Source organism: Somniosus microcephalus, chromosome 9 (genome assembly GCF_052327205.1).
Source record: "Somniosus microcephalus isolate GS21.2 chromosome 9, FLI_Smic_1.0, whole genome shotgun sequence".
In the NCBI taxonomy this organism is placed as follows: Eukaryota; Metazoa; Chordata; class Chondrichthyes; order Squaliformes; family Somniosidae; genus Somniosus; species Somniosus microcephalus.
This window is the reverse complement of record NC_140995.1, coordinates 22,701,913-22,728,784: the sequence shown is the minus strand read 5'-3', so window position 1 is coordinate 22,728,784 and position 26,872 is coordinate 22,701,913. Positions and strand designations below refer to the sequence as shown.

Below are 26,872 nucleotides of genomic sequence, written 5' to 3'. Positions count from 1 at the left end.
GGGCGATGGACGACTTCCCAATCAGTGGGGGTAGGGGAAGACCAAGAATCCACGCAGTGAGGGGCCTAGCCGTTAATCAGTAGGAGAGGGAGGCCAAGAGCCGAAATTTGGCTCAGTGGGGAGGGGGCTTGAGGGCCATAGTGTTGACTGGCAAGGCCGCACACACTCACACGAACCCCGCACGGTGTTCTGGCCTTTTCTTCTTTTCTCCCCCAACTCCAAAAACACGAAAGTCTCTTATGGAGAGTGCACCAGAACCACCCACCTGTTGATTGTAGCTGGCTCTCCCTCCTTCCAAGCAGATGGATTTGCTGTTGTTTTCCTCCTCTCCTCCCTCCCTCCCCCAGGATGGAGAGTAACAACTGGTAGGGGAGGCAGTTGGTTGGAACTCCCCTCAGGTGTTCTCTCCTTCTCTCTCTCTCTCTCCGTCCTCTCTCCAGGCACCTCTGTGGCACTTGCAGGCGCAGGCACCTCCTCCTCTCCGAGACTCACTGCTCACTCCTTCTCTTTGCAGCAGCACCGGGGGGTTTATTTGAACATTTTTACAGTAAATGACATTTACAGAGCTCAAGTCTCGGCTCTCTGTACAAAGTGGGGAATGGGAGGGGGCCATAATGATGCTCAATGGAGGGAGGAGGAATTCAGGGCCAAAATGCTGATAAGTTGGGGAGTGAGACTGTAATACTGCTCATGAGGTGGGGGCAGGTTAGGGGACAATGCTGCACAGAGCTGGGTTGCTACTCGCTGTGGAAGGGGCTGATTGGTCAGCCATTTGAGACTGCATGACATACCATTTTTCAGTGAATTTTGAAATGGGGATGTTGCAACCCATTCTGCTATTTTAATAGATAATAGATGTTTATTAAGTACTTTCAGATGGTTATAGGTGGCTCAAGCATGAGCTAATAGTTTGCATTTAAGTTACTTACCAGTTGCTGAACTGCTATGAGACAGAGATGCTATTCTAAATGACGTATGTGAAAAGATAATAAAGATGAGTGATATTGAGCCCGAAGGCACATACTATCAGATGACTGCTACCATCATACTGAGAGTATTTTGGGTACCAGAATCCAGGAAAAATATAGCATGTAACATATAATTTAAATGTTCCTCACACCGCTTTGCTTCAAAAATGTAATGCAGAATACATTTCATGTTTTTCAACAGCAGAGTTTCTTATTTCCTGAACCCCTTCACGCAAGCATACCACCAATTCAGGATGAGTCATACTGCACTTAATTACCTTCCCTCTGCAGCCTGCCTTGATGGCCAGCAGAGCAGGATTCTGCTCATAAACACATCAATAGCTTTTTCTTATTTTAACACCATTGGATGGGTGGGTTTGGGGGTGGGAGAGATTTCCTCAGCGTGTGATGTAGAGTGAAATTGTAAATCAGCACATAGCTTTCTGATTGTTTTTTTAATATAACACAGACCACACAGAGGAATTTTTTTTTCCATTTGCAGCACCATTGTTGTCTCCTCCACTGACGGCAGTTTTCACCTTTCTCGTCCCTGGTTCTGCTTATACGCTCATGCTGTCTTCTGCAGTCTCTGAAGTCTCCTTTCTCTTCTTCCATATTCGGTGCTCCAACTGACCAGCATATACCCGGCGCGCAGCTCCTAAATACCAACAAAACTGGGGTAACAATAAAACATGAAAGCGCATATGCAGGAAACTCTCGTTTAAACGGCACCTAAATATCCGGAATTCTCTATTAACCGGCAAAATTCATACTCCGAAAACAACACCTCAATAACCGGAAATGTTGCCGAGTCCGAGTCTCCCGCGGTGGCCGAGTTAGTCAGTGGGGGTAGTTCTCCAAACTGCCACTACTCGGCTTCTTGGCGCTGTCGGAAGTCCGAACACCTCAATAACAGGAGTCTGACTCTTTGTTTGTTAAAAATAGCCTCGGTAGATAACCCTCTCCGTCACCCGGAATTTTTAATCATCCGGCACCATCCCGGTCCCATCGGTGCCGGATACCAGAGTTTCCTGTATATATAAAAAAAAACAAGAAGTGGAGGCCACACTGAAAACTTTAAAAAGGGAATGGCAGCCCAGCGCTTGGGACCAGCTTCCTTTAACACTCGTTTTTTTTAAACAATTTCCGATTTTTAAAAATAAATCATGGGTTTGGCAGTACTGGATTTCTGGCATTTTTTGATTTACAAATGCAAGAACTAAAATACTTAAATCACACCTAAAATATATATATATTCAAATTAGATTAAAATTAGCCCCACCCATGGGAGAAATGTAAAGGAGTAAATGCTCACTCTGCCCAAATTGTGGAACTGGGGTTTGTTATGTTCATTAATAACTAGACATTCTTATTATGAATGCAGCTAGCTTTTGCTAGTTACTTTTATTGAGCACATGTGGACTTGTACAGCATCTTGTAGAGGCTTCCATCTTGACTGCTGCCTTCTGGGTAGCCTAGCCTCATGGGTAATGTAGTCTTAATATAATATATAGCTGGGTAGTGTAGTCTTATACATACAGCTATATACAGCTCTACTGCTCCACCTAGTGTCCACCACAGAATGACATGTTATTGATCACTACAGGGTTGGGGGTTGGTTGCGGAGGGGAGCGGGCGCAGGGGGCGCATGCACAACAAGTGTTTTTTTAATATAACTGACGGCAGTACTGGCCATTAACACTTGCATTTTTGCTGATAGGTTATGGACCTGAAACGTTAACCCTACATTTCTCTCTCCACAGCTGCTGTCTGACCTGCTGAGTGTTCTCAACATTTTCGGTTTTTATTTCAGATTTCCAGCATCTGCTGTATTTTGCTTTCAGGCATAAAGGGATACGCTTCTTATTCCTAATGCGCATTCTGAGGAACTTCCTTGCAAACTCAATGAGTGATTAATAAATGAAAGTGTGCATGAAAGGGCACTTTTCAGGGTTCACATCAGAGTCCTAGGTATCAGTCAAACAGTTGGTTATAATCATTCTTAAAACAGCTTTCACTCAAAAAGGTTTTTGTTAAAACTATGGGCTGAATTTTAAAGGAGAAGGCGGGTTGGGAGTTGGGGCAGGGGAGGTCTCTAAAGCTGAATTTAACGGCAGGGCCTGGTTTGCATGAGAAGTCTCTGTTTCCCATCCGCAGCCAGCCAGATTGGGAGGTTGCCTGGCTCCGGACTGGTAGGCCTGTGGCACTAGGCCGCAGAGAGGAGGGAGGGAGAGATCACATGGGGGCCGGGGAACAGCCAGAGGAGCATGGGTGAGGGGGGGCGGTGGGTGGGGGGAAATCGTGATCGATCGCGGGCCAGGGAGTGGCCGGAGGAGCAGGGGGAGGCATCGCAAGGGGATCTGGGGTCGAGACCAGCACGGGGGTGGGGGTCTGAGAGGGAGCGGAGGCCGGGACCAGCACAGGAGTTGGGGATGGGGGAGATAGGTGAAGATCAGGGACCGGAGGAGAGGAGGCCCCGTGAGGGGGATTGGAGGCTTGGTGGGGGGGTGGGGAAATCGGCAGCCTGGGGGGGGGGGGGGCAGAATCATAGGCCTCGTGGGGGGTGGGTCTCCAATTGCAGGGGATGGGTTAGGTAGGGACCCTGGATCCAGGAGGTAAGTGTAAAGCCACTTACCGCCTGGATCCAGCAGTCCTCACCTTGTATTAGCTGGCGGGTTTCTCGAGGTGTTTAAAACCGGACCAGCTAAAGTTAAATTTAAAATGGAGGTTAAAGCAGAGGCTACCAGCCTTATTAATAATATTTAAATAGATGACCCGCCTCCTGACAGCGGATTGGCTGCTTGCCCTTGACCCGCCTCTGTTAAAACCGGAAGTGGGCGGGTTGGAGGCGGGTTCAGGTCGGGATTCAGATTTTTTAATCTTTAACGATCCATATGCCCCCAACCCACCTGTTTTTTAGGTTAAAATCCCCCCCCCCCATAAGTCTAAATTCAGTTCTATTATAATAGGGAAATGGGACTAAGCTCGTAGATTAAACAATGGTGAAATCATCATCCAGAGGAGTGAATAGATTTTAATTCGACATTCACAAAGTTTTTGTTATTGAGAAACCTAGGCAAAGGGCCAAGTCATATAGTGCTCGACACTAACAAGTTTGAAAACAGTAGATGATGCTGATGGTGATGACATCGATGTGGGGGAGAAGGATGTAAATCAAATAGTGATTAGATAATATAAGCATGGGTTTTAAGCAACATGGACACCGCATGAGGAGAATAACATTTGCAAGTGCAATTTTACAGCAAATACCTCTAAGTCAAAATTATAACACTTAACTTAAAAAAAGTTCTCTGCCAATTCCCCTTTGAAAGCTACTATTGAATCTGTATCCACCGCCTAATCAGGCAGTGCATTCCAAATCCTAACACTCGTTGCGTAAAAAAGTTTTTCCTCATGTCACCTCTGGTTCTTTTGCCAGTCACTTTAAATCTGTGCCCTCTGGTTATCGACCCTTCAGCCATTGCAAACAGTTTCTCTTTATTTACTCCATCTAAACCCTTCATGATTTTAAGCACTCTATCAAATTTCCCATTAGCCTTCTCTGCTCTAAGGAGAGCAACCCCAGCTTCTCCAGTCTATCCACGTATCTGTAATCCCTCATTCCTGGAACCATTCTAGTAAATCTCTTCTGGACCCTCTCCAAAGCCTTAACATCCTTCCTAAGGTGTGGAGCCCAGAATTGGGCACAACACTCCAGCTGGGACTGAACCAGTGTTTTATACAGGTTTTTATAAAGCCCAGGATCCCATATGCTTTATTAACTGCTTTGCTAACCTGTCCTGCCACCTTTAAAGATTTGTGCACAAACAACCGCCAGGTCTCTTTATTCTTGCTAAATGATACAATTTTAAAAGGAGATGCTTGTGTTGTCTCTCCTCATTCTTGCTACCAAAATGCATCATCTCACACTTTTCTATGTTGAATTTCATCTGCCATGTGTCCGCCCATTACACAAGCCTGTCTATGTCCCTTTGAAGCCTATTACTGTCTTCCTCACTGTTTAATACACTTCCAAGTTTTGTCTCATCTGCAAATTTCAAAATGGTGCCCTGTGCCCCCAAGTCCAATGTATTAAAAAAAATCTTACATTTTTGGGTGGTAGCCTCCAGAAATCCCTTAAGGACCGCTGGTTTGGCCGCATATAGACCAGGCAATGCTGAGCAGACTAGGTCCAGAGCCCAGCGAATTTCCTGGAGGGGCCCTGAACCAGGTGTTAGGCCCTGCATTTACATACGCAAGCGGCCTGATCAGGCGGGCACCACTGACGCGTAGGATGTTGTTTTCACCAATATTTCAACGCCCATACCCCAGGCGCTGATCGGGCGTGGGGCATTGCATCCCAAAACTGGACTTCCCCCTGTTTTACGTCCGGAAGAAAGGAGAGGGTGCAACAAAAAAACAATTCCCCCCCCCCCCACCCCAATATTCTCCCCACAGAGCAGGAATTTGCCAAAAACTTTCAGCAGAGCATCTGTAAATGTACTTTATTTATGTCTGGTATTCACAAGCTGTGAAGCACCATTACTGCAAATTTGGCTGAATAAAAATATATCTGTTTAAATGGAGATACAAATTTGTGGAATATACAAAAGACATCAGCATTCACATACTATTCACTTAACTTTGCTGATCTATAAAATAGTGCTTTGAGGAGAAGTGAACTGCAAGATAGCCAACTTCTGTTATTGACCCATGAACAATGTAAGAAGCACATTACATCACTCTTAATCAAATTTCTTGCAACTTGACTTTTCTTTCGTTAATGACAGTAAAGTGAAAAATGATGTTCTATCTTGAAGCAATCTTCCAGAACCAGGGAGGCAATAAGTGTTCAGGAGGTATAAGCCTAGATTTTTCAATCAACATTGTACCATTTATTTTAAGTGGGTTACCACTAACTTTAAAATAATGCTGATCAGAAAACCCAGGCTATAGAGTCTGAAGATTGAATCTTCTCAAGAAGGATGGGCCTCTATTATGGGCTCAAAGAAGATTTTAAGTTCATTATCATCAGAAATTACAGTCAGCTTATCTCTTTAATTCATCCTGGTTGGATTCTATTCAACACAATAATGATCCTCCTTCATAATATTTTTAGCAATCCAACTGCAGCTGGTTTCTTTACTCTATTTGTGATAAGCCAACAGGATCCAGCTGGGAATTAGCTATTATGAGCTAAATAGAGGTACCTTTGTACATAAATACATCTAAAAGAAAATAATAACAAGATCCACATTTCAAAATGTTGAACAGTAACACATTTCAGAATTCGGCAAAACAAATACAACAACAGAACTTGAAATCTCCCACACCTGCACATTACTCCAAAGGTAACGGATATTCAGTTCCTGTATATGTTCCCACAACATAAACCACATTTACTCTGCAGCAAGCTGCTCAATATTAGCAAACAAATCCAGAATTTAGGGTAAAGGTTGTTATATTTGACCAAAGAGCCTACAGAAAATCTCAATTAAATCTGAGCTTGGTTACATGGCATATTGTAAATCCCTGCTATCGGGTTTAATGAGAGGCTCACCACGGAAGCAACAATTATGAAGAGGCCGAAAAAGCTGAAGTGACATACTTTAAAAAAAAATTTAGATTTCTTTCTTTAGCTCTTTCTTTAATTACATCCCCAGTTTTGACATTCTCGATTATTTTTCCATTCCAGTTCAAAGTGCAAGATGCAAAAAAAAATTTACAAAGTGATGAATCTTTATTTAGTTGATGCTGGGAATGAAACAGTTTTTAACAGCTTGACACTACCTTTTCTTTTTAGGTTAGCATTCTTGCAACAGCTCGCCAGAGGTACACACAAATTCACACGCTGCACTATTAGATTTTACATGTTGAATTCAGATAAAGAACACAGACTAAGGTCTGGGATAACAAACAACAAATTAATAGAGTGCAAGATTTTGAGATAGCCACCGGATTAACAGAATGTACATGTAGATTGGGCGTCAACTGAAAAGGTTTATGACTTAGAATTTGGAGGTCAAATGAGATTCACTAATGAGGCTCGTCAATAAATAATCACGAGTGGCCACAAAAAGATGCTGAGTTCTTAAAAACAGGTCACGAGGATTTGACCTTTGTTGGCGCGCAAGCGGTTGAGTTAAAAAGCTGTTTTCCGAAGAAATTTTGAATTCAAATCTCCAGGTCTGTCCTTCAGGGAAGTAGGAGGCTGTGCCTGGGTACAGCAAGCCCCAGAGTAATTAAGGAGGGTTGCTGCGGTAATACTTGTATAAACAACTCTTTCCAATTAACCTGCCCAGAATTTCATAGCTCTTGCCAGTTGTTATTCAATTATTCTGATAAGGGTAATGTCTAGCCCAACAAAACTGAGATAATGGGATAGAGAGAGATAAGCAGATGTAACAATATTAATTCAAAGGTGCTTATTACCATGTTGTAAAATAGATGTACATTTTGCAATTTAGCCAATAATAACAGGATTGTACTTACTGCAGCATGAAATACATGAGCAAATTGATATAAAGGGGATCTAAAGAATATAAAGGAGTGTTGAATGGATATCAAAGGCATCTGACTGGATATAGAGAAGCTTAACTGATCTTCTTGCCATATTTCCTCTTGCTTGTATAATGTTTTCTTCAGCCAAGACAGGCAGATGCTAGGAGTCTCTTCTGTAATTAACAACATGCTTTGGTAGGATTTGAGAAGTTCTCTCAATTGTGCTTATCCCCCTCCCATGGATAGAGAACTCTGTTGCTTCACAGTCTTATAAGCAGTGGCAGAGCTAAAAACTGAACCACTTGGGTTTATTCAGACCTAACCGACAGGCCCTTTCTCCACTTGATCATCTTAGAGCAGGCACATCATCACCTCCTTTCTTTACAACAACACAGAGGCCCGCACTCTCCAAGACTCATACTCACATGCAATGCCAATTATGAAATTTTATATAAAGTCCAATTGTACAAGTCTTTTGACAAAAGAATTGTGACCTATGGTCTATGCTTGCAACAAGAGAATCACAAATTAATCACTAGACATGCAAGAGGGACTTTTAGCTTTAAAAAAAGAAACAGCTTTTTCCTAATCTACAGCATTGGAATTGTTCCAAATTCACATCTCTGCACAGAAAGGTGAAGTGGCCTAATTCTGATCTCTTGGCTGCTCAGTTTAATTTCACATCCATCCACTGAGCTCAAGTAATGAAAGGGAGTCTAATTGATAGTTCGTGGCCATGATCCAAAATTGCAACTGTTCGATTTGGAGGCTTCTGCTCAATCACAAGAGTTACAAGCATGCATTTTAAGTCAAGGCATTATCATTGCAACTGAGTATATCTTCCTGCAAATCAATGGTTTTCGATACAGTATATCTTTGTAGCTTTGAGCAGATAGCTCCACCAAGAGGATATGTGGTCTCCCTCTTCTCTGTCATCATTTACACTTGACAGTCTAACAAGTACCACAATGACTTGGGAGGCACTAATGTTTACAAGTAGCATAGAGATTCTGGATCATAATGGTCATAATATTTGACCCATATGCAACTATTGTTTGATAAAACTTCTGTAAATGTGAAGGAACAAACATATTGGAACAGTTAATATAGGAATCAAACATTTTAGATGTACATTCTGCTATTTTTGTCAGTGAAACTGATCTTCCCTATTAACAAGGATCGTAATTTAAAGCAACTGTATTAGATTGTTGGTGGCTTCTGTAACACAATGGTACACTTGCAATAATGACTGTTACCTGAAATTAAACATGGAAAAAAAAGAGAACCTTTGTACCAGCCTGTGGATAATCTGTAAAACAGGCAATTGAAATTCTAAATACAATTCTCATAACCTTTTAACCACTTAGGTGTTAACAGAATTATTCCCCATCAGATGGCACTCTTCAGATCCAGAGTAATTATACATCCACTTGCTAAGGGGTCTGAAATAGGTGTTAGGGCCCGATTTGCATATTGAAATGGGCCTAATGCCAGTTTCAAGCAGGCGTTCCGGGCAATTACAGGGTGCCCTAACCAATATGTCATGCGCCGAATACCTAGAGTGGAATATGGCATAATTGACCATTCAGCATCCGTTTCTCACTGAAAAACAGGCACTGTACGATCCAATTTCAATGTGTGGGCAGCTAATGGAGTCAAAAAAGAGAACCATTACTAATAGTGAGTGTATGTATGTGGATATGGGGGGAGAAAGCAATGTGATATTTAGTTCATACCCTGCTGAATAAGATATACATGTGGCGTCTTTCTATTTCAGTCTGCTGTTTCTTCTCTTTTCATGCAGTTCTTTGGCTAACTGAAGCAAGTTCTTTTTATTATGCATATTGCAAACACTGTGCTATAAGTCCTAAACCATATTCTACTGGGGAATTAATAAATTTCATTTTTCAAGGATCATCAACAGTAAATGAATAAACTAGCAACATAAAGTGCTAATCACTGTATTTCTTGTGTTAACCATCTGAAGCTTGTGACTGGTGTTTTACTTCCATAATTGGGTGCTGTGCTGGATCACATACGTCAAAGTTTAAAACAACTCAGATTTGATTGCTCACTCCGCTGATTTCTTCACTTAAGGTTAGTATGTGGGGAGTCCCTGAGCAAAGTCAGGCATCTTCATGGGGAGGAGAAACTGAAGGTGATTTGTTGTTGGGTTGTTCTTGGGCTGCTTCTCACAGCCAGCTAAGAATAGCATCATGGATGTCTGGGAACAGATCAGCTGCCCGTTAACCCAGCTGCAGTTTGTCGGGTGAGACCAGAAGCATGGAAACAGAAAATAAACTTAACAGCTGAGAAGTACACAGCAACAAAAAAAATCAAAACAAGGACAGAATTTATTTCTAAACAATATCAAGTTTTGAGTTGATCAAGGTGAGGGATGTCTGACATGAATCTTGTCATTCTTATGGAAATGACTTATGAAATGATACTGGGCAGCCTGCTGGTGGCGCTGTCCAGGGAGTGTATAAATACTCGGGCATGGGCCCAGCTTGCCCAGCTTTAACAGGCACTAGTAAAGGACACAACTAGATCTCCATGTTGAAAAACAATTGATTAAAGCCTTGTTTAATACTCAGACCAAGTGCCTAGTAGTTTTCTTACATCAATGTCTGTGCTGGTAAATGGAACACTTTTCCAGTCTGCGCTCTGTCAGCATCAGATACATCTGGTACAACAAGTATTAGGTGTATGGTGGACCTCCATCAACCTTGCCAACATACATAACAGCTCTAACTTCAATACTTCGCCCTTTACTGTGGTGTGCCTGGTGACTTTAGGTTGAGCTTACCTTGTTTACTAAAGCTCTTAGCCTCAACCTTCCACAAGCTTCAACACATTCAAAACATCACAGTCAGTGTTCTCACCCGTTCTAAGTCCTCATCACCTCGGCCCTCTGCAAGCTCCATCAGCTTCCCATGGCACAGCAAGTCAACTTCAAAATTGGAAGCCTCACTTTCAAATCCCTCTATGGCCTCGCCCCATCCTACCTGACTGCTCCTCTCCAGCTTTACGTCCCCATATGTACCATTCATTCCTCCAACACTGGGATTCTCCTTGCCCCTCACACCATCTGCTCCACTATTGATGCCTGTCCCTTTGGTTAATATGCTGTTGTCCTCTGAAGTTATCTACCTAGTTCCATCCACCTTGCCACCTGCTTTTAAAAACCTTCTCTTTGACTAAGCCTTTGGTCCCTTCCCCTCAACACCTTTTGATCTTTCCCTTTACTTTTCCTGCTTCGCACCCGTTGCTTTGCCCTCCAAATGATAAAGACTTTGAAGTGCTTTCCTGCACATGAAGAGCAATAAAGAAATGCAAAACTATTGCATTATTTCTACACTGCTGGTATATAGAAGCAAAAGCTGAAGTGAGGAGAAGTCACAAGGACAGAACAGTTATCTGTTTTTGACAGATGAGGCCTGAGAACGTAAGAAGATAATGTACAGAACGAAGGAGGAGATTCAGATCTATAGGCACTGCAAAAAACTCCTCTAAATTAACTAATCCTGTGCGCAAAACAAATGACAAGAGTTAAACTTCCAAGAAGGAGAAAACTATGATGGTGTTCTAGCTGATGGTGTTCTAGCACTCTGATAGACTATTCTTCAACTTTGACTAGTTGCATTTTAGAGGAGGCATTTCCATTGTTCAAAGAGGACTTAAGGCATAGTGCACAATGATCTTCTATACCTAGGGGGAAAAGTTCAGTATCGCCCCTTTTGGGGCGCCATTATCGGCCGTGTGCAAAGTTTAGCGCCTGGCGCTAATTATCACCTCCGATGGCAAACTTGGCTTTTATCGCCCCTGGAGGTGATTGGAGCGCTAAATCAGACACTTCACACCTGTCTTAAGGCGCAAAGGCCGAGGAGCAAGGCGCTACCTCAGCGCACTGGCGAAGCAAGGAAGGGCAAATCAAAATGAACCTGCATAGTGCTGCTCAGTACCCAAAACTCCTTCACACAGCGTTGAACCTCTCCAGAAGTCTCTCTCTCTCTCTGAATGCGTGGTGCAAAAATGTCACCAACAAAAAAAGGCAGGAAGCGGTCACGTTTAAATAGCGCTCCCCCAGTCCCTTTCTGACTGCAAAACGCTCCCCTCAACCTGTTGTTGCTAGCAGCAGGCGGTAAGGCAGGGGGCGCCACTCAATATCCGGTCCGGGGCGCTACCGGGGCGTTGCGCACTCGACTGACGTCACGATCTGCCGGCGCAGGAGATCGTGCTGGTAGTGTTTAGCGCCGCCGCAAAATGTCTAGTTATTCGCGAGTGGCGCAAACATCGCCGCGCCCGGGCGCTAGTTGCTTTGCGCCCCATTAGCGCCCTCTTAAAGCGCTAACAGGAGGCGCAAACAACTGAATTTTTCCCCCCTAGTCTTTATTATGGAATATATCAGGTGGCACACTGGAGACAACTGTAACAACGACAGAGATCACAAAACTTTGTCCCTAGTGGTAATTAGGAGCCAAGAAGTGGTGTTTGAGTATAAACAAGCAATGTGTGAGCACTGGTTCAGCAAATGATAAGTAAACTCTGCCTCTGAGCTTCTACGTACATCAGGTGTAGAGATTTGCGTATCTCTGGTAAACAGGATCAAGTGCAAACTAATATGGTGGGTATATTGGCCCAGAAATTCCGTTCGCAGCCCTCCTGCGGGCGGAGGGCTGCGATTCTGAAAAATCTGCGCCTGGACCGGCGGGCTCCCGGGAGGCGCAGAATTCCGCTGATGTGCCTCCTCAAACTGCAGGTGTGCAGGGCTCGCGTATCCCAGGGGCGCAGGTAGTTCGCAGCATCCCTGGGATCACGTGGGCCATGGGGAGCCAATCAGAGCAGGGAATCTCCATTCATAGATTTGACAGGAAGACCTGTCAAATCTATGAATAGAGATCAGCCCCAAAACATAAGTAAAACTTCAAATACATTTTTTTTTTAAATCACATTTTTAAAATGACTATAAATTACATAAATTGACTATTTTAAACAAAAATTTAAATTTTTGAAAAAAATAATTAAAGTTTTTAACGGGACTAAAATAAACTTACCTTTCTTTAAAGTATTTTAAAATGATTAAATCAGTGGAAAAATATATATTTTTTTACCTTCTTCACCTCTTACCTTGTTAAAAGCAGGCCTTGCATCTGCTTTTCCAGGTGCCGCTGTTTCAGACTTACCTGGACTGCAGCATAGTATGAAAAAAACGGAAGTTCCAGCCGTACGCGCTGCCTCTCCGGCGCAGGCGTTTGCCCTGTGAAGCCCTTTCTTCACAGAACAGAAGTTCCGGTTTCCAGCGCATGCGCAGTGCATGCATAATACCGGCACTTCTGTTGGCCCTACGGGTGAATACACAGCGCATACACACCCATAGGGAACGGAATTTATGGACCAATGTGTTTAATCGGAATTTCGGACGGAATATAACACACTAGTTATACAGCAAAAACATACGACCATGAAAAGTAGCCGATACCGGACCCGATCGGACAGGCGGCTGGTGTGCGCAAACAACTCTTCATTATTCGTCCTCCTTCTTGTCTCACATGTCTCGCTCTTGTTCTCTGAACTACCCACGAGTGTTAGACTAGGGTTTGCATGGGTCCACTCTCTGAAGTGTTAGACCACCGTTTCCACTCTTGGAAGCCCCTTGCTCCACAGTCCGAGCTAAGAGTTCTTTAGCTCTTCCTTTTATTTTCTTTTTAGGGGTGGGCCTGAGGTAGAATAATGGACAAGACCATTTAACCTATAGAGGTTCCCCCTAAAACAAGGTGCCCAATGACATGTCGAGTTCTTTGTCTAAACTTACCGATGAAGACCCTCCCTCAAGGGGTCTTCACAACCATTACACATGCTTTCTGTTCTTGACCAATCCTGGCCTTACAGCATGTTGAGGACTGTCTTCCCTTATCTCATCCGGCCCTTTCCTTCCAAAGCAATAGTCTCTTATCTCAGCCTGTCTTTCCCCCCCTGGTGCAGCCAGTGCATGTACCAGGCACAGCTTTGGGCCATTAAATCAGAGGTCCAAGCCAGAACTGTCTGCTCAACTAGCCACTATCCAAGCTATCTCCCCTTAATCTAACAGACTATTCCATCCTGAGATGGTACCTTAACTCCCATAAATTCCTTCTATTCTATGTCCTTTATACTAATTAACTTTTAATTACCTTCGCAAGCAGTTCTGTTAAACAAATTCCAAATTGTACCTTAGCATTATAATATGGTTATTATTAATAATGGAATAAGCATAGATTGGGCCTTCATTGGCCAAATTAAAACTACATTAACAAAGTCAAAACCCTAACTTACAAACAACAGACAGCTAGCCTGGCAGGGCAAGATCATGCTATGGGCCCCTATGTTGGATGTTGTGCCTCATTTAATCTAACTAACTGAAGACATTTTGCCTCAAAGTCTAATACAAGTCTCCAGGAAAACAAAACTTACGCAGTTCCAGTAAAACACAACTTATACATTAACCCCTTACTTGTCTCGAGCACTAATACAATCATTTAAACACAGGATTATTTGCATTACAGTTTCATTCACATAACCATGCATATTTTTAGGCACCCCTATTTTCTAACACAGGAAAACCCCATTTGTGAATAAGTACCAAAAGGAAAAAATGATCTGTGCAGATGCCCTGTTGACAGTCTATGTAGAAATTCTGGACTGATACAGAAAGCTAAGATATAGCAGTTGTGATTGTGGCATGACCATCAACAAATCTTTTGATAATGTTGTAGCCATACTCTTGTGAGAGACTGGCTTTATTACTCAGATGTTGAAAATATTGGTGGTAAAATTGGATAACCCCCAAAAACGGGCGCAGGAATCGCAATGCGCGATTACCCTGCGCGCGTTGATTGCCATGCAGGCAGGACATCAAATTTGTGCTGCCTGCTCACTTCCATGATAGCTGCGTGCAGCCAGCGTGCCACGCACTGTTCATTGGCTACACACATCAGGAGGGAGCTCCATATTGTGAGTGCCTAGTGCTACTTAAAGACAGCCTGCACCTCTTAAGGGAGCGGTGTACTGTTGCTGCTGGAGGTACTGAGAGTATTCGAAAAAGTTTGCTGTGGAAGATTCAACGATGGCTGATCATGGTAGAGAGCATGCAACAAGGTTTTCAGGGATTTTAATTATAAATTTGAATCGGAATGTATATTTTGTGTTGGCTTTTATTTTTGCACTGTTGGAAAGAGGACGATGTGATGGTCAGTGACAGAGGGAAGGTGTTGGTGAATGGGAGTTGTGGGTGAGGTTACTTGTATCACTCATGAATAATCTGATCATGTAGAGCCTGGGCAGAAAGGGGTCCTCTTCCTGTTCCTCCTCCTCCACATGCTCCTGTTCCTCAGCTTCTTGCCTGATATGACGGAGCAGCCCTTACCACCATCTAATGGCCAGGTTGTGCAGCATATCACCACAATTCTTGATACCCGTTCAGCTGAGTACTGCAGGGCTCCTCCAGAGTGGTCCAGGCAGTGGAAGCATTGCTTGAGGATGCCAATGGTGTGGTCTATAATATTCCTTGTGGCAGCATGGCTCTCATTGTAGGCCTGCTGTGCAAGTATCCATGGGTTCCAGACTGGAGTCATGAGCCATGTCATGAGTGCATAACCCTTGTCATCCAGTAGCCACCCTTTGATTTGCAATGGTGGTTCAAATACAACTGGCCAAGGATTGCTGCAGACTGAAGGAATCATGACTACTGCCAGGATAACGGGCATTCGTCTGCATGATGCGCTGCCTGTGGTCGCACACCTGCTGCACATTGCGGGAGTGGAATCCCTTTCGATTCAGGACAATGGCAGAGCTGACATGAGGTGCACACAAAGGCGCATGCAGTCAATGACACCCTGCACCATGGGGAAGCCTGCAGTCCGAGCAAACCCTCGTGCTTGCTCCGCCTACTTGTCTCTGGCAAGAGGGAATGAGATGAAGCTGTCTCTCTTTGTATAGAGAGCCTCAGTGACCTCCCCGAGTGCTGTCATACAATCTCAGCTTTCTGCCACGATGGCTCTGGCTACCAGTTTTCAGTAGTGTACTGAAAATTGCGAGATGTTGCTTATATCTCCAGCAGCAGCCTGAAAGGAGCCAGACGCATGGTTCAGAGCCACAGTCACCTTGATAGCCACAGGCAATGCGGCCCTTGGCCTGCTCCCGGTTTAGCAATGCGATTTTAACATTCTCATCCTTGTTTTCAAATCCCTCCATGGTCTTGGCCCTCCCTATCTCTGTAACCTCCTCCAGTCCTACAACGCTCGGAGATATCATACGCTCCTCTAATTCTGGCCTCTTAGGTATCCCCGATTTTAACTGTTCCACCATTGGGGGCCGTGCCTTCAGCTGCCGAGGCCCTCAGCTCTGGAATTCCTTCCCTAAAGCTCTCTGCCTCTCTATCTCTCGTTCCTTCTTTAAGACGCTCTTTAAGACCTACCTCTTTGACCAAGCTTTTGGTCATTTGCCCTAATATCTCCTTGTGTTTGATAACACCCCTGTGAAGCGCCTTGGGATGTTTTACTATGTTAAGGCTCTATATAAATGCAAGTTGTTGTTACTGTTGTTGCAGCAGTTGGCAGATTTCAGTCACAACCTCTTTAGTGTAGTTCAGACATCTCAAGCATTAGTCGTCACTGAAGTTCAGGTAAGAGAATTGCACCCTAAACACCATCTGTGGATATGGCCTCCTGCTGAGAGCCCTTCTCCCCCTCCTCCTCCCTCTTCTAGCAGCTTGTTCTGCTCTGCGTGGCCTCTCTTCTTTCTCCTAGTCATGGTCAATGCCACGAGGAAGGCCTACTAGGCCACCCATGTCTCCAAGCATCTGGTTTTAAGTCACCAAAATAGTACTTCAGCACCAGCCAGACCACTCCCTGTAGACTACTGAAATTTTAGACAACTTTGGAAAAGCTCCCAAAATGCATATAATTGCACCAACAGCCAGAGAAATAATCCAGCAACTAATATGTATAGTACATGATCAACGTTCCCTATAAGGTGCGCAGCCATGCACCTCTCTGCCAGTCCCACACAGCCTGGGACCAGCTTTTTCAATGTAAAGTTCGCAAAACTGTAAATGGGCCGCACACCCCCAAAAATATAAGAGGGAACATTGGTCATGATCCCTTTAAATTGCGCTGGTGGGGGGGGGTCCTTCATGCCATTTAACGTCGCGTTCAGCTGCGCGATGTTAAGAGAGGGCGTAGGCTGCAGTGTAGAGCTCAAAAATGGCAGCGCTGATGTCAAACACGCTGATTGACTTCATGACCTGCCTGCTCTGCATGCTGCTGGCATTCGTTAGGGGCACACGCACAATCCTTTAACATATATGGTGTCCGACGCACTTCCCGTTCGAGGTGTGCACGTGCATCGCGGATGCCATTTTTGAACTTTAGGAGGCCTCATAGCGCCCAAAAAACAGGCACTACAGAGCCCAGTTTCTCCCCCGTTAAGTTTTGATATGAAGTAGGCCATTCTCATCATCCCTTTGGTTCACATTGGTTTTGGGCTTGATACTTGATACATGAGCAAGAGGTGGGATTTCCCTACCAAACAAGACTACACAATATTCCATCAGATGCAGGCTTTGTACAGCACCAAAGCAGTCGATACTGGCATGCAGGGTTGCTCTCTTAAAATTTTCTTTTTTCTGTCAGCCTTTACCAAGTCAAGGAGCTAAATGCTTTCAACAGGAGACTTTACAACCCTTATAAGAATCAAGCTGAGTGAGCAACATTGCAATCCATCATTCTTAAGAGACATATTTACTCAGTCTGCTCAGTCCTAAAAGTAATATGCATTTGTCTGCTCCATTATTACCCATCAGCCGCTGAAACCCTCATACATGTCCGTCACCTCTAGACTTGATTACTCCAGTGCTCTTCTGGCTGGCCTGTAAGCTTTTTATTTCGACTGGCATTAAATTGACAGCAAGACCAATTCTTTTGAAATAACTTGGAGTAAGTTTATTAAACACACACACTCATGCAAGTTTATTAAACACACATACTCATGCACATCAAAACAATAGCCTACTGGTATTTATGGACTCTACTCGATTCCAACACGTAAGGCAATGGGTTAGATTTAAACAGACTGGTACTTCCCCGAGTCAAGCAATGCACGCGGCCTTTTTCCTTGCTTCTTGGTCTGGTCTGTAGAGGGAGGGCTTCTTGTTTTTTCTGCGTGGTCATCCAGAGAAAGAGAGCCTTTGGGTTCCTTGTTTTATATCTTTTTAAGTCCATTGTCTCTAGTCTAAATTGCTAAGACCCCAGGATTGGGTCTTTGTTTCATGGCAGTTTTTGATTGGCTTTCCTTTGAACATGTGTCTGTCTGCAGCGGCTGGTGCCATTTCTTGCTTAAGTTAATTGTTTGTTAACACCTTTTAGTGGCTCATGAGTTTGTGGGGGGTTATCCTGTTATGCAGGTTTCCTTTGTTAAGATTCGCGCCATTGCCTTGACCAGGGGAGATCCATACACATCAAATATATTTTTATTACATACATCTTATATTAATAGTCTCGAGTCCATCACACATACAAAACATATATTTTATTCTTACAGCCTCCCCTCCTCCACCCTCCATAAATTTTCAACTCATCTAAAGCCCTCTTCCTTGCTGAACTACATTTGCTGCTGGTCTCCCAATGTCTCAACTTGAAAATCCTTATCGTTGTGTTTAAATCCCTCTGTGGCCTTGCCTTACAATGTCCTCCCACCCAAAAGCTCCAATCCCCCGACTCTGGCTTCTTCTGCGTGCCCTGTCCCCTTGCCCCACGGTCCGTCTAGGTCCCATTCCCTGAAATTCCCCCTCTAAACCCTGTGCCTCTCCACCTCTCTCTCCTCTCCTCTCCTTAAAATGTACACGTTTGGCCATGCTTTTGGTCACCCTTCCTAATGTCTCCATTTCTTCGCATGCCTCTGAAGGGCATTTTTCTACACTGAACGTTCTATATAAATGCAAGCAGTTGCTGTATCTACCTGCAGATATGGAATATTCAAGCTCAGTCAGCACTTGATCTTAAAATGGTAATTCTTATGCTGACCAAATATTTATCCAGTTCATTCTTAAAGGCATTATTCAATTTCACATTAATTACTTTTATTATTAACTCTGGTCCACAGGAATCTCTGTGGAAAAAAAACCTCCTATTAACTTGAGCATATGATCTAGGCTGAATAATCAATACAGGAATGAGGGATAGCTACATTGTCAGAGGTACCATCTTTTCCAATGACAACATGGTTGCACTGTTGGAAGTGCCGTCTTTCAGTCAAAATGTTAAACTGAAGCCGCATCTACCTGTTCAGGTAGAAATAGAAGATTCCATAGAACTAAGAGCAAGGAATTCTCCCAGTGTTCTGGACAACATTTCACCCTCAGCCAATACCATTAAAAACAGGTTATCTGGTCATTCATTCATTTGCTGTTTGTGGATCATACTATGCTCAAATTGACTGCTGTGTTTGCATACATAACACTGACTGTTCTTCAAAAAGAACCCACTGGTTGTGAAACATTTTGCGGAAAGTAAGTGACGTAATAAAACTCACTACGCACTTGGTTTGAGTATAAAGCAAGGTTTTAATCAACTTGTTTCAGAACATGGAGGTCTAGTTGTACTTCACTAGTTCCTGTCTTACACAATGTCCCTGGGCAAGCTGGGCCGACACCCGAGTATTTATACTCCTTGAACGGCGCCACCAGCTGGACATCCAGTGTTATTTCATGAGTAGTTTCTTTATGATGATGAGATTTATAACAGTAAGTATATCAATGCAAGTTGTTCCTCAAAAGAGTTCACTTGTGCTGCAACCACTATTTAAGTTAAATAACCACATGTCCCTGTTAACCATGTTTTCCAGCATTTGAAGCATTGGGTTACATCTTCTCAATTTTCTTCTTTCCAATGAGAATAAACCCAATTCTGTCGGCTATTTCAATCACATTTTAGCCACCCTTCTCTAAGATCTTTAGTGTTAGTGGAATTAAATACGTGGGGTTACGGGGCTAGGGTGGGATATGTGTTGGTGTAGGGGTTATGGGGATCGGGTGGGATATGTGTCGGTGCAGGCTCGATGGGCCGAAATGGCCTCTATCTGCACTGTGGGGTTTCTGTGATCTGTGATCTTTCTAATCCATCAATATCCTTTTGAAGATAAAAGACTGAAAACTGCACCGATTTTTCCAAATACAGTATAACAAAAAGGGCTCAAATAAACTGTTTGGAACTTAGGAAATCACTGGATCAATAAAAGGAAGATTGAAGAGCTTTGTGGCATGATCGAGCAACTGTTAGCAACATAATAAAGAAAAAGAAACTCTGATGATAGGACACTAAAGAGGAATGAAAGAATTTAGACCAACACTGAACTAAACCTCGAACAAGTTGGTAAAATTGCCATTTCAACTCAGATAAATGAGATGTGACTCAGAGCAATGTGTCATATGATGAAGAAAATCAGTGTAAATATGTCACATTCATAGGTTAACTTAAAGGAAGGTGGTAGGCAGAGGTGCTATGATCCTCAAGCCCTCACCTATTGACCTTGCAATTCCTGATCATTTCAAGATTCTTATCCACTTTATGAGGTAGATCTTGACTTTGTCCGAGAGTGTAAAACAGGAGACAGCAAATCGGCAGCCTGTTTTACATCTCTATAGGTCAATAAAGACACCAGAACCCCAGACTAAGCATCAGTGTTGAAAGAATCTATTCACATATTTTAGTGCATATGCAACAAAAAAAATCACGCATTTGATTATTTGGTTCTAAAATTCAGCTAACAAATGTCTTTGATCTCTCACATTAGCTTGACACCTAACACCATTTAAAAAAAAAATCTGTCATCTAATGAGTGACCTAAGAACACAATTCAAAAGTTCAAAATTCTGATTTTGCAGATTAAAAATGGAAAACTATTTTAACACTCCAAGTACTGCAGATGGGCACAGATCATATGTTCAATGTGTTTATAAACTTTTTTTTGTATTTTATGCAATAACACTTGAAAATATGCAGAACTGTAAAATCTTAATTTTTTGAGGTAGATAATGGAAAAATAGCAACATTTACAACTGTTTTATTTACAGCTATTGCACATCACTATTATGCATTTCCTATATTACAACAGTGACTGCACTTCAAAAGTAGTTCACTAGCTGTAATGGGATGTCCTGATAACTCAAGAACATTATAAGGCTATGACATGTCAAAACGAGTAGTTACATGAGCTTGTAATTTAAGCTAAATGTATACCCAATATTCTGCCACATGTATTAAAAGGAGGAAAACACATAAGGTTGACTTTCTTGCACAAGTGCTGTCCCAAGACAATTTGGGCAGAGCTCACCAGAAAGCATTCTATCCGAATTGGCGACAAAGAATAAGAACACCACACTGAAGCTGCCCAGCAACACTAGATGGGGTGGCGTTGTCATAATGTACAACAGCCTTCTGGAGGGTAAGGAGTCGCTGCAAGAAATGACAATATCCCAGTCTGGGGATATGGAAACCACCATCAAGAAAACACAGTCTGCCATCTCTATCATTTCTTTGCGCTTTCCTTGGACTCTGTTATACTCAGCCTCCAGCAAATAAAGTAGACAAAGCATGTCTGATGGGAGGACAGTATGCAGGGCATATAACATTGAAAAATCTCTTCCAGTACACATTGGCTGTGAGCATGAGGGGTGAGCCTGTCATATATACAGCTCGAGCAAGGCATTCTTCTGGCTATGGTTATCCATTGTATCAAGGAACCTTCCAAGTGGGCAAGGAGTTGCTGATGATAAGGAGCCTGATGCTGAATGTGAACCATCATCTTCTTGAATTGAAGCAAAGGAACTCTGGGCTGACTGCTGTGAGCTTTGAGTGAAGCTGTTGCATTTGGATAAATGCTGCTGCATCTTTGTGGCATTCTTTACATATGGCTTTGTACAGTGTTTGCACATGTACACAGTCTTTCCATCTTTAATGCCTAGGGTAAAATGATTCCACACATCCAACGGTAAACATGGCATTGTTCTATGCAGAGAAATAAAGGGCATTCGTCTCTGTGTCGAACTGCGGTCGATCAGCACGATTGCAACAGGGTGAGTAAATTTTTCCTGATGCTCCATGTGATGGAAGCATGGCTTGTGCACGCATGACGCTACATCACCAATAGAGGGAGCTAATCGCTCATCCACTCATCCAACCAATCAGGACACATTTGTTCACAGTCACACACAAAACTTGTAATTATTAAAACAAGCCAAGTAAGAAGATAAACATATATTGATTAAGAAATTCCTTAATAATTAAGATTCCATCTCTGTTAGTAATTTTAAGAGAGGACCTGTGAAAAAAAATGAAAGAAATACAAAAAAAAACAATATTATGCTAGCATGTGCTTTTTTAGGCAAAATTCCCAAGCTAAACTTCCCGTGGAAAATTTCTGGAAACTTTCCACCCCTTCGCAACCCCAGCCATAAGTGTGAGGCAAGTGTTGCTCTTCTGTGACATGTAACAGCACTGGTGGGCAATAATGAATAAATTGCTTAAATTACCATTTCAAGAGGTAATTTTAGCAGGCACCAAAAGCACCTTCACTTGTAAATTAAATGGATATAATTTGCAGAGGTAAAAAGAAGTACCGTGAATCCTGGAAACTCAAAATCAGGAACAGAAATTTTGGAAATGCACAGATCAGTTAACTTTCAGGTGGAACCATTCACCTGCGATGTGTACTGTAGGTTGCCCGATTTTCAATTTGGAGGCCTCGATTACCTGCTATGTGACCAGATTTTCCACAGATTTTAATGAAATGGCCTATCCAAAACATGAACAGATGCTGGCTAATTTACAGAGATGCTTTCATCTATGATATGAACTTTTACTTGTTAATGAATTACATGCTATATAAGGTTCCATTCTGTTTGCCTATGACCAGAAGCAACCTTCTCCAAATGATATGCACTTCAGTAATTCCACAGCATCGATTCAGGTAAGTGATGAGTAGATGTGGATTACTCCTCATTAAAATTCTGGATGCCATTCTCGAGAAGATAAATTATTGAGTGGAAGAAGAATTCTTGTAAATTCATTTCAGCATCTGATGTTTGTTTTCAAGTTCTAATTTTGGCATGTCACACCCTGCCTGCCATTTTTATTTTACATTTAACAGAATCTCCAAAAAGAACCTGCATCAGGAATACAAATTCTGTGAGGTTTGGCTCAGAAATATTCTCTAGCAGCGCTGTTGCAAATCTGGATCTGCCACTGATACTCTCTTGAGTTTAACCACATGAGCTGCTCCCATAAGCGATTTGAGCATTTACTTTTTGGGGAGTTGATTCACATTGTTCAACATCTACCTCTGTGGTAGCATAATCCAGGAGTGTGACAACAGTAGCCTCTTGTGATCTGACTCGATATTCATATTTTTCCACACATATACTTCTTCAAGCTCTCTAAAAACAGACAGAGCAAGTACTTCAGACGAGATACAATACAAATCGTTAAGCTGCTTTATTTTACTGTGAATGAGCAGCAGATCTGACCTGATTCACTTTGTTCAATCAGTGTAATTTACCTTTGGATAATGGTACAAAATAATGAATACGCCACACTTCCTCATATTGGTGGGTCGCCTCACCTGACTTAAACAAGATGTCTTGTAACTATCCTCCAGCATTTCAAACTCTTCACCTCAGTGAATATCCTCATAGCTTCCCTTTTACAAAACCTTATGGCCCTAGCAGTAAGTCAATTTCAAACAGCTTGGGGGAGACATTCATTACAGCCCTGTTTGGGGCGCTAAAACTTCAATAGCTGAAAAATTAGCACCAGGCGCTAATGATGATAGGCACTCACGAAATTCAGTTGTAGCACTCCAAGAGGGAAGTGGAGCGCTAATTCAAGCGCTACCACTTCCCTTGGAATGCTAAAGCTGGCAAAAAGGTGGTAGCGGTGCAGCACTGCCCAATGTCGAGGGCAGCACCGCTGGGAACAGAGGCTCCGCCCCTCCCCTAAAGGGAAAGGGCCATCGCTGCAGGCTCTGCATTGAAACGAGGTCCTTTGTCGCCGACGGCAGCCTCGATCAGACACGATCAGCCCCAAGCACTCTAGCAGAGTGCAGGGATGATCGATCACGGCAAACAAAATACCGAAAAATGGGCGTAAGGCATTAAGAAGATTTTTTTTTTCACGCAACCATCATCACCTTTAAATTCCACTCCCCAAGTAGCCGGCCTCCCCGACAACGCCTCTTGCAGCTGTCGGTGTTGTCGCCCGTCGATGCTGCAGGGGGCGGAACCAAATTTTGGGTCCGGGGCGCTACCGGGGCGATGCGCAGCACGATAACGTCATGATCTCTGGACGCAGGAGATCGTGGCGCTAGGGGTTACCGCCGCCGCAAACCGCGACAGGAATTTCGCGGGTGTTGGTACTCTCGTTGCGCCCGGTCGCAAAGCCAGTAGCGCCCTGTTATCGCACCACCCCCAACCCCCCGCCCCCGGAGGTGCTCACGGGAGGTGAATTTTTTGCCCTATGTCTCTCCATTTATCTCTCTTTCATTGACAGACTGGAATCACAGGGCTTTCCAACACAGCAGGTGTGGGCTGTTCTTCGATTACCTAGACAAGCTCAAAAATTGCTTATTGTCTGGCCTCTGGGTAAAACAACTTTCAATAAGCATATTAACCACCTTTCATCTAAATTCCATAAACCAACATTAAAATTAACCCTTATTTTCAAGTCTTTTCTGTGGAAAAAAGGTCACAAAATCCTGAAATATGGCAACTTGGCAAGCATAATAAAAATTACGTAAATTACGTAGATTGCTGTTCATTGCCTGTGTAATCTCTTAATTCCTTGATTTATTTAATCATTCCAGTTGTAACGTGCAATGTCAATAATGGTTAACATTTCTAAATTAATACTGGTGCACAGACAATGCATTAGATATTTAACAACACATCACATTGTTTATGTGAAGCAATTAATCCAATACTGTATTATTTTGATATTGTGTAGAAGCATTTCTTCCAAACTCAAATATAGTCACTCATTTTCACAATACCACAAACGTCTCATAAAATATTCAAGTCATTTGCGGAGCAGGCTCGAGGGGCCGAATGGCCTACTCCTGCTCCTATCTTCTATGTTTCTATGATTACCAAAAAAATCATCAACAGTTACTATTTAACTTTTAAACGTAATTGACAGAAAAGCAGGAAGAGAGAAATCATTTTATAACAGTTTGATTTTTAGTTAGGGGTACTGACTATATTTTCCTCTCCTTTTTCCCCTCGTATGACCTCCCACCTCACACTTTTCCTAGTAGAGGACGAGCTATAGAACTGCCCTCAGGCCTGCCCTACTCTCTAACCAGTCGCCTGGAAATGTGTGGGGACAATCCAGCCAGACTGACCTAACTTTGTTTTTACTCTCTGAGGAAAGTACGTCATCCCTGCTTTGTGAGTCAGCACAACAGGAACTGGTAGTTCACTGCATAGGGAACTTATGGAAGATCAGAGGTGGATCTGTCAAAGTCCAGAGAGGAAAACTGATCCTGAGCTCTCTAACTTTGACCACAGGAGTGGAAATTCCAGAAGATAATAAGGGGCCCGATTTTCATCCTCCGGCGTAAGTCGGGTCCTGTTTGTGTTTTAATGTTTTAACTCCTGCCTGAATCTCAAGTGCAAAATAGCACTAAATTCTCCAATTTAAGCTCATTTGCATAATGGTTCACAACTCAGATGGGTCTCAGGGTGACACAGGTGGCAGAAGAAGAAATTTCAAGTAATGAGGCCAATTATAGGTGAGTGTCTCAATGGGAAGGGGAGAGGGGAAACAAACATTTTTGAAAGCTTTTGGGGTGTATTCAAAATGCTTTTCAACCCATTAGCAGCCCTTGCCGAAACTGAAGGGGCTGGGGTTTATGGTGTAAGGGAACCTTAGGTGTAGGCATGAGTCTGCAGACAAATAGTGGAGTGACGCCCTGTTTTGATGGCTGCTGAAGTCGAAGCAGGGCTGCATGAGCTGCTTGCGGGGATGCCTGCCTTCTGTGCTACTCCAAGGCACCCTCCCATAGGTCAGCACTGCTGGATGCAGCTGAACCTTTGCTGCTCCTGCATGCGCAAGCCGTGCACTGCAAGATAGCTCCAAGTGTTCTTGCAACTGATGGCGCAGCACGGAACCCGCCTCTCTGCTGACGCACACCATGAGAAGACAGGTCTCCACGTCATCGCCAGATTGATTTACCAGGGCCTCCGGAAATGGTTTGTGGCATTTTGGCAGGTAACGCTGGCTCTTTGATCATCTTCGCAAGTCGCGTTTCATACAGTAACATGTAAATCATAACATGCTGTGATTGAGCTGCGAACCTTCCAGTATAACAGTTAGTCCAGCATTCACATCTCATACTGATGCCACTGGGGGGCTCTGCTGGTACAGTTTCCTTTGGGAAGGGGAGCCACCACCAGCACAAACAGCTGCCAAAGTGAGGTAATGTCACCTCTCTCTGCAAACATAGGTGCCGACAGGAGGGTATGAGCACCTCTCGAGCAACCTGACATTCCTCCGCAGGCCCTCCTCTTCATCCAAGCATGTCAACTTGGAGGATGCCCATTGGCTGACATTAGCTGGAGGAAGAGGATCTGGCTGGACTGAATGCAAACGTGATCATGGAGGAATTGCATCAGGCCATAGACTATTTTCAAGGTAGGTTCCCTAGGCCTGATGGCTTCCTCAATGAATTCTGAAAATGTTGGCTCTGGAATTAGTTCATTTTTTAAAAGTTTTTCATAACATCATTAATTCTGGCTCAATTTCTGACACTTACTGAGATACATCAATCCCCTTTTAAAAAAAGGCAAAGAACCCCACTAATGTGCCTCCTGCAGATCCACCTCCCTTTTCAATTAGGATTCAGTTTTTACCAGAATTCAAATACTCAAAATGCCATGGTGGAATTTGAACTCCCGTTCTCTAGATTATTAGTTCAGGCCTTTCCAATACTAATCCAGTAACATAACTGCTACACTACCATACCCTAAATCCAATGTGTTAAAATGAACTTAACTTATTCAGCAGCTTGGAACATCGGTCTTGGTCATAGGCCTTTATTAAGGGCTGTTTTTCAGTTGTATGGTGTGTGCGTCATGAATCTTAACATTTATGAAGAAATGGCTCATGAAATAACACTGGGCGGCCAGCTGGTGGCGCCATCCAAGGAGAATAAATACTCGGGCATGGGCCCAGCTTGCCCAGGACGTTTTTGTAACCAGGAACTGGTGATGTAACTAGAATCTCATGGTTGTGAAACAGTTGATTAAAGCCTTGTTTTATACTCAAATCAAGTGCTCAGTAGTCCTTTTACATCAGTGTGGGTCTTTTTTTTTT

The 26,872-nt window shown here is 43.2% G+C and overlaps 1 long non-coding RNA gene across 1 annotated transcript in view; it reads right to left on the bottom strand.

The window, feature by feature from the left end:
- Positions 1 to 1,415: 1,415 nt before the first annotated feature.
- The window catches only part of LOC147112297 (uncharacterized), a 260,202-nt gene continuing 234,745 nt past the window's right edge, over positions 1,416 to 26,872 (bottom strand). Inside the window, exon 3 of the long non-coding RNA XR_015079476.1 lies at positions 1,416 to 1,999. This is a non-coding gene — a long non-coding RNA (uncharacterized LOC147112297). The remainder of the gene's footprint in view (positions 2,000 to 26,872) is intronic.